Source organism: Nematostella vectensis, chromosome 11 (genome assembly GCF_932526225.1).
Source record: "Nematostella vectensis chromosome 11, jaNemVect1.1, whole genome shotgun sequence".
NCBI classification, from domain to species: Eukaryota; Metazoa; Cnidaria; class Anthozoa; order Actiniaria; family Edwardsiidae; genus Nematostella; species Nematostella vectensis.
In genome coordinates this window covers 2,243,481-2,253,219 of record NC_064044.1, presented here as the reverse complement: position 1 = coordinate 2,253,219, position 9,739 = coordinate 2,243,481, and positions in this window count along the sequence as shown.

The window sequence follows — 9,739 nt, the reverse complement described above, 5'->3', positions numbered from 1 at the left end:
TACAGTGAGTGTTTTGCAGTCAAGTTGGTTTCTGTTAGTGGGTAAAAATTATTATAAATAATTGTAGTCATGACTATGGTCACACTGTACATATAGAACTGTAAATGAATAGAAAAAAAGTATATATTTCCAGTCAAACTACAGAATTGCATGATAACCTTGAAAGTATTGAATAAAAGACTGCAAAACCAACATCTTTTGTACTAGTTGCTTAGTTGGTTGAATTGACCACGGGCAATTTTAAGCTGAATTCCTCCTTCCCCCACCCCCCCACCCCAGAAAAAAATAATAATAAAAGAAAACTAAAACTAAAACAAAAACAACAGAGACCCCCTCCAGCTATTTTCTCTTCTTTTTTTTACAGCTATTTAAAGGGGCAGTGCCATGGTAAGTGCTTTCAATAGCTCTCTGAACCTGACACAATGAAATTTAGTAAACTCTAATACTGACTTATGAGCTTTTGGTACATGTGGGGGACTTAAATTCAAAGAAAATGACCACAAACTGTCAATAAACATAGTTTCTATAAAATATTATACAAGTAAAAAATTCTATTTAAAAAAAATACTGTAAGTAATTAGGTAAATCCTAAAACATGTATAACATGTACAACACACTAAAAACTCCATGGCTATTGACTGTTTTCTACTCACATGTTTTTACAGTATATACAATTTCATTCTGGTACATCTTGTGGTCACTGTGCCATCTTCAGGGCCACACCCAAAGCACCTGTGCACCCCATCCACCTAAGGGTGTCGGCTGCACAGGTGTTCCTGATGAAAGAGGGTAAGGAGGGCAGGGAAAGGTTCTGCGACACCTTGCTTTTATGGACCCCTATGATTCCGAGGTGAGTGTGGCCCCTGTAGATGTTGACAGGTCAACCTCACAGCCACATGAAAGAAATGCCTAATATCTTATGCTTTACAGTGAGTGTTTTGCAGTCAAGTTGGTTTCTGTTAGTGGGTAAAAATTATTATAAATAATTGTAATCATGACTATGGTCACACTGTACATATAGAACTGTAAATGAATAGAAAAAAAGTATATATTTCCAGTCAAACTACAGAATTGCATGATAACCTTGAAAGTATTGAATAAAAGACTGCAAAACCAACATCTTTTGTACTAGTTGCTTAGTTGGTTGAATTGACCACGGGCAATTTTAAGCTGAATTCCTCCTTCCCCCACCCCCCCACCCCAGAAAAAAATAATAATAAAAGAAAACTAAAACTAAAACAAAAACAACAGAGACCCCCTCCAGCTATTTTCTCTTCTTTTTTTTACAGCTATTTAAAGGGGCAGTGCCATGGTAAGTGCTTTCAATAGCTCTCTGAACCTGACACAATGAAATTTAGTAAACTCTAATACTGACTTATGAGCTTTTGGTACATGTGGGGGACTTAAATTCAAAGAAAATGACCACAAACTGTCAATAAACATAGTTTCTATAAAATATTATACAAGTAAAAAATTCTATTTAAAAAAAATACTGTAAGTAATTAGGTAAATCCTAAAACATGTATAACATGTACAACACACTAAAAACTCCATGGCTATTGACTGTTTTCTACTCACATGTTTTTACAGTATATACAATTTCATTCTGGTACATCTTGTGGTCACTGTGCCATCTTCAGGGCCACACCCAAAGCACCTGTGCACCCCATCCACCTAAGGGTGTCGGCTGCACAGGTGTTCCTGATGAAAGAGGGTAAGGAGGGCAGGGAAAGGTTCTGCGACACCTTGCTTTTATGGACCCCTATGATTCCGAGGTGAGTGTGGCCCCTGTAGATGTTGACAGGTCAACCTCACAGCCACATGAAAGAAATGCCTAATATCTTATGCTTTACAGTGAGTGTTTTGCAGTCAAGTTGGTTTCTGTTAGTGGGTAAAAAATATTATAAATAATTGTAATCATGACTATGGTCACACTGTACATATAGAACTGTAAATGAATAGAAAAAAAGTATATATTTCCAGTCAAACTACAGAATTGCATGATAACCTTGAAAGTATTGAATAAAAGACTGCAAAACCAACATCTTTTGTACTAGTTGCTTAGTTGGTTGAATTGACCACGGGCAATTTTAAGCTGAATTCCTCCTTCCCCCACCCCCCAACCCCAGAAAAAAATAATAATAAAAGAAAACTAAAACTAAAAGAAAACCAACAGAGACCCCCTCCAGCTATTTTCTCTTCTTTTTTTTTACAGCTATTTAAAGGGGCAGTGCCATGGTAAGTGCTTTCAATAGCTCTCTGAACCTGACACAATGAAATTTAGTAAACTCTAATACTGACTTATGAGCTTTTGGTACATGTGGGGGACTTAAATTCAAAGAAAATGACCACAAACTGTCAATAAACATAGTTTCTATAAAATATTATACAAGTAAAAAATTCTATTTAAAAAAAATACTGTAAGTAATTAGGTAAATCCTAAAACATGTATAACATGTACAACACACTAAAAACTCCATGGCTATTGACTGTTTTCTACTCACATGTTTTTACAGTATATACAATTTCATTCTGGTACATCTTGTGGTCACTGTGCCATCTTCAGGGCCACACCCAAAGCACCTGTGCACCCCATCCACCTAAGGGTGTCGGCTGCACAGGTGTTCCTGATCAAAGAGGGTAAGGAGGGCAGGGAAAGGTTCTGCGACACCTTGCTTTTATGGACCCCTATGATTCCGAGGTGAGTGTGGCCCCTGTAGATGTTGACAGGTCAACCTCACAGCCACATGAAAGAAATGCCTAATATCTTATGCTTTACAGTGAGTGTTTTGCAGTCAAGTTGGTTTCTGTTAGTGGGTAAAAATTATTATAAATAATTGTAATCATGACTATGGTCACACTGTACATATAGAACTGTAAATGAATAGAAAAAAAGTATATATTTCCAGTCAAACTACAGAATTGCATGATAACCTTGAAAGTATTGAATAAAAGACTGCAAAACCAACATCTTTTGTACTAGTTGCTTAGTTGGTTGAATTGACCATGGGCAATTTTAAGCTGAATTCCTCCTTCCCCCACCCCCCAACCCCAGAAAAAAATAATAATAAAAGAAAACTAAAACTAAAAGAAAACCAACAGAGACCCCCTCCAGCTATTTTCTCTTCTTTTTTTTTACAGCTATTTAAAGGGGCAGTGCCATGGTAAGTGCTTTCAATAGCTCTCTGAACCTGACACAATGAAATTTAGTAAACTCTAATACTGACTTATGAGCTTTTGGTACATGTGGGGGACTTAAATTCAAAGAAAATGACCACAAACTGTCAATAAACATAGTTTCTATAAAATATTATACAAGTAAAAAATTCTATTTAAAAAAAATACTGTAAGTAATTAGGTAAATCCTAAAACATGTATAACATGTACAACACACTAAAAACTCCATGGCTATTGACTGTTTTCTACTCACATGTTTTTACAGTATATACAATTTCATTCTGGTACATCTTGTGGTCACTGTGCCATCTTCAGGGCCACACCCAAAGCACCTGTGCACCCCATCCACCTAAGGGTGTCGGCTGCACAGGTGTTCCTGATGAAAGAGGGTAAGGAGGGCAGGGAAAGGTTCTGCGACACCTTGCTTTTATGGACCCCTATGATTCCGAGGTGAGTGTGGCCCCTGTAGATGTTGACAGGTCAACCTCACAGCCACATGAAAGAAATGCCTAATATCTTATGCTTTACAGTGAGTGTTTTGCAGTCAAGTTGGTTTCTGTTAGTGGGTAAAAATTATTATAAATAATTGTAATCATGACTATGGTCACACTGTACATATAGAACTGTAAATGAATAGAAAAAAAGTATATATTTCCAGTCAAACTACAGAATTGCATGATAACCTTGAAAGTATTGAATAAAAGACTGCAAAACCAACATCTTTTGTACTAGTTGCTTAGTTGGTTGAATTGACCACGGGCAATTTTAAGCTGAATTCCTCCTTCCCCCACCCCCCCACCCCAGAAAAAAATAATAATAAAAGAAAACTAAAACTAAAACAAAAACAACAGAGACCCCCTCCAGCTATTTTCTCTTCTTTTTTTTACAGCTATTTAAAGGGGCAGTGCCATGGTAAGTGCTTTCAATAGCTCTCTGAACCTGACACAATGAAATTTAGTAAACTCTAATACTGACTTATGAGCTTTTGGTACATGTGGGGGACTTAAATTCAAAGAAAATGACCACAAACTGTCAATAAACATAGTTTCTATAAAATATTATACAAGTAAAAAATTCTATTTAAAAAAAATACTGTAAGTAATTAGGTAAATCCTAAAACATGTATAACATGTACAACACACTAAAAACTCCATGGCTATTGACTGTTTTCTACTCACATGTTTTTACAGTATATACAATTTCATTCTGGTACATCTTGTGGTCACTGTGCCATCTTCAGGGCCACACCCAAAGCACCTGTGCACCCCATCCACCTAAGGGTGTCGGCTGCACAGGTGTTCCTGATGAAAGAGGGTAAGGAGGGCAGGGAAAGGTTCTGCGACACCTTGCTTTTATGGACCCCTATGATTCCGAGGTGAGTGTGGCCCCTGTAGATGTTGACAGGTCAACCTCACAGCCACATGAAAGAAATGCCTAATATCTTATGCTTTACAGTGAGTGTTTTGCAGTCAAGTTGGTTTCTGTTAGTGGGTAAAAAATATTATAAATAATTGTAATCATGACTATGGTCACACTGTACATATAGAACTGTAAATGAATAGAAAAAAAGTATATATTTCCAGTCAAACTACAGAATTGCATGATAACCTTGAAAGTATTGAATAAAAGACTGCAAAACCAACATCTTTTGTACTAGTTGCTTAGTTGGTTGAATTGACCACGGGCAATTTTAAGCTGAATTCCTCCTTCCCCCACCCCCCAACCCCAGAAAAAAATAATAATAAAAGAAAACTAAAACTAAAAGAAAACCAACAGAGACCCCCTCCAGCTATTTTCTCTTCTTTTTTTTTACAGCTATTTAAAGGGGCAGTGCCATGGTAAGTGCTTTCAATAGCTCTCTGAACCTGACACAATGAAATTTAGTAAACTCTAATACTGACTTATGAGCTTTTGGTACATGTGGGGGACTTAAATTCAAAGAAAATGACCACAAACTGTCAATAAACATAGTTTCTATAAAATATTATACAAGTAAAAAATTCTATTTAAAAAAAATACTGTAAGTAATTAGGTAAATCCTAAAACATGTATAACATGTACAACACACTAAAAACTCCATGGCTATTGACTGTTTTCTACTCACATGTTTTTACAGTATATACAATTTCATTCTGGTACATCTTGTGGTCACTGTGCCATCTTCAGGGCCACACCCAAAGCACCTGTGCACCCCATCCACCTAAGGGTGTCGGCTGCACAGGTGTTCCTGATCAAAGAGGGTAAGGAGGGCAGGGAAAGGTTCTGCGACACCTTGCTTTTATGGACCCCTATGATTCCGAGGTGAGTGTGGCCCCTGTAGATGTTGACAGGTCAACCTCACAGCCACATGAAAGAAATGCCTAATATCTTATGCTTTACAGTGAGTGTTTTGCAGTCAAGTTGGTTTCTGTTAGTGGGTAAAAATTATTATAAATAATTGTAATCATGACTATGGTCACACTGTACATATAGAACTGTAAATGAATAGAAAAAAAGTATATATTTCCAGTCAAACTACAGAATTGCATGATAACCTTGAAAGTATTGAATAAAAGACTGCAAAACCAACATCTTTTGTACTAGTTGCTTAGTTGGTTGAATTGACCATGGGCAATTTTAAGCTGAATTCCTCCTTCCCCCACCCCCCAACCCCAGAAAAAAATAATAATAAAAGAAAACTAAAACTAAAAGAAAACCAACAGAGACCCCCTCCAGCTATTTTCTCTTCTTTTTTTTTACAGCTATTTAAAGGGGCAGTGCCATGGTAAGTGCTTTCAATAGCTCTCTGAACCTGACACAATGAAATTTAGTAAACTCTAATACTGACTTATGAGCTTTTGGTACATGTGGGGGACTTAAATTCAAAGAAAATGACCACAAACTGTCAATAAACATAGTTTCTATAAAATATTATACAAGTAAAAAATTCTATTTAAAAAAAATACTGTAAGTAACTAGGTAAATCCTAAAACATGTATAACATGTACAACACACTAAAAACTCCATGGCTATTGACTGTTTTCTACTCACATGTTTTTACAGTATATACAATTTCATTCTGGTACATCTTGTGGTCACTGTGCCATCTTCAGGGCCACACCCAAAGCACCTGTGCACCCCATCCACCTAAGGGTGTCGGCTGCACAGGTGTTCCTGATGAAAGAGGGTAAGGAGGGCAGGGAAAGGTTCTGCGACACCTTGCTTTTATGGACCCCTATGATTCCGAGGTGAGTGTGGCCCCTGTAGATGTTGACAGGTCAACCTCACAGCCACATGAAAGAAATGCCTAATATCTTATGCTTTACAGTGAGTGTTTTGCAGTCAAGTTGGTTTCTGTTAGTGGGTAAAAAATATTATAAATAATTGTAATCATGACTATGGTCACACTGTACATATAGAACTGTAAATGAATAGAAAAAAAGTATATATTTCCAGTCAAACTACAGAATTGCATGATAACCTTGAAAGTATTGAATAAAAGACTGCAAAACCAACATCTTTTGTACTAGTTGCTTAGTTGGTTGAATTGACCACGGGCAATTTTAAGCTGAATTCCTCCTTCCCCCACCCCCCAACCCCAGAAAAAAATAATAATAAAAGAAAACTAAAACTAAAAGAAAACCAACAGAGACCCCCTCCAGCTATTTTCTCTTCTTTTTTTTTTACAGCTATTTAAAGGGGCAGTGCCATGGTAAGTGCTTTCAATAGCTCTCTGAACCTGACACAATGAAATTTAGTAAACTCTAATACTGACTTATGAGCTTTTGGTACATGTGGGGGACTTAAATTCAAAGAAAATGACCACAAACTGTCAATAAACATAGTTTCTATAAAATATTATACAAGTAAAAAATTCTATTTAAAAAAAATACTGTAAGTAATTAGGTAAATCCTAAAACATGTATAACATGTACAACACACTAAAAACTCCATGGCTATTGACTGTTTTCTACTCACATGTTTTTACAGTATATACAATTTCATTCTGGTACATCTTGTGGTCACTGTGCCATCTTCAGGGCCACACCCAAAGCACCTGTGCACCCCATCCACCTAAGGGTGTCGGCTGCACAGGTGTTCCTGATCAAAGAGGGTAAGGAGGGCAGGGAAAGGTTCTGCGACACCTTGCTTTTATGGACCCCTATGATTCCGAGGTGAGTGTGGCCCCTGTAGATGTTGACAGGTCAACCTCACAGCCACATGAAAGAAATGCCTAATATCTTATGCTTTACAGTGAGTGTTTTGCAGTCAAGTTGGTTTCTGTTAGTGGGTAAAAATTATTATAAATAATTGTAATCATGACTATGGTCACACTGTACATATAGAACTGTAAATGAATAGAAAAAAAGTATATATTTCCAGTCAAACTACAGAATTGCATGATAACCTTGAAAGTATTGAATAAAAGACTGCAAAACCAACATCTTTTGTACTAGTTGCTTAGTTGGTTGAATTGACCATGGGCAATTTTAAGCTGAATTCCTCCTTCCCCCACCCCCCAACCCCAGAAAAAAATAATAATAAAAGAAAACTAAAACTAAAAGAAAACCAACAGAGACCCCCTCCAGCTATTTTCTCTTCTTTTTTTTTACAGCTATTTAAAGGGGCAGTGCCATGGTAAGTGCTTTCAATAGCTCTCTGAACCTGACACAATGAAATTTAGTAAACTCTAATACTGACTTATGAGCTTTTGGTACATGTGGGGGACTTAAATTCAAAGAAAATGACCACAAACTGTCAATAAACATAGTTTCTATAAAATATTATACAAGTAAAAAATTCTATTTAAAAAAAATACTGTAAGTAATTAGGTAAATCCTAAAACATGTATAACATGTACAACACACTAAAAACTCCATGGCTATTGACTGTTTTCTACTCACATGTTTTTACAGTATATACAATTTCATTCTGGTACATCTTGTGGTCACTGTGCCATCTTCAGGGCCACACCCAAAGCACCTGTGCACCCCATCCACCTAAGGGTGTCGGCTGCACAGGTGTTCCTGATCAAAGAGGGTAAGGAGGGCAGGGAAAGGTTCTGCGACACCTTGCTTTTATGGACCCCTATGATTCCGAGGTGAGTGTGGCCCCTGTAGATGTTGACAGGTCAACCTCACAGCCACATGAAAGAAATGCCTAATATCTTATGCTTTACAGTGAGTGTTTTGCAGTCAAGTTGGTTTCTGTTAGTGGGTAAAAATTATTATAAATAATTGTAATCATGACTATGGTCACACTGTACATATAGAACTGTAAATGAATAGAAAAAAAGTATATATTTCCAGTCAAACTACAGAATTGCATGATAACCTTGAAAGTATTGAATAAAAGACTGCAAAACCAACATCTTTTGTACTAGTTGCTTAGTTGGTTGAATTGACCATGGGCAATTTTAAGCTGAATTCCTCCTTCCCCCACCCCCCAACCCCAGAAAAAAATAATAATAAAAGAAAACTAAAACTAAAAGAAAACCAACAGAGACCCCCTCCAGCTATTTTCTCTTCTTTTTTTTTACAGCTATTTAAAGGGGCAGTGCCATGGTAAGTGCTTTCAATAGCTCTCTGAACCTGACACAATGAAATTTAGTAAACTCTAATACTGACTTATGAGCTTTTGGTACATGTGGGGGACTTAAATTCAAAGAAAATGACCACAAACTGTCAATAAACATAGTTTCTATAAAATATTATACAAGTAAAAAATTCTATTTAAAAAAAATACTGTAAGTAATTAGGTAAATCCTAAAACATGTATAACATGTACAACACACTAAAAACTCCATGGCTATTGACTGTTTTCTACTCACATGTTTTTACAGTATATACAATTTCATTCTGGTACATCTTGTGGTCACTGTGCCATCTTCAGGGCCACACCCAAAGCACCTGTGCACCCCATCCACCTAAGGGTGTCGGCTGCACAGGTGTTCCTGATGAAAGAGGGTAAGGAGGGCAGGGAAAGGTTCTGCGACACCTTGCTTTTATGGACCCCTATGATTCCGAGGTGAGTGTGGCCCCTGTAGATGTTGACAGGTCAACCTCACAGCCACATGAAAGAAATGCCTAATATCTTATGCTTTACAGTGAGTGTTTTGCAGTCAAGTTGGTTTCTGTTAGTGGGTAAAAATTATTATAAATAATTGTAATCATGACTATGGTCACACTGTACATATAGAACTGTAAATGAATAGAAAAAAAGTATATATTTCCAGTCAAACTACAGAATTGCATGATAACCTTGAAAGTATTGAATAAAAGACTGCAAAACCAACATCTTTTGTACTAGTTGCTTAGTTGGTTGAATTGACCATGGGCAATTTTAAGCTGAATTCCTCCTTCCCCCACCCCCCAACCCCAGAAAAAAATAATAATAAAAGAAAACTAAAACTAAAAGAAAACCAACAGAGACCCCCTCCAGCTATTTTCTCTTCTTTTTTTTTACAGCTATTTAAAGGGGCAGTGCCATGGTAAGTGCTTTCAATAGCTCTCTGAACCTGACACAATGAAATTTAGTAAACTCTAATACTGACTTATGAGCTTTTGGTACATGTGGGGGACTT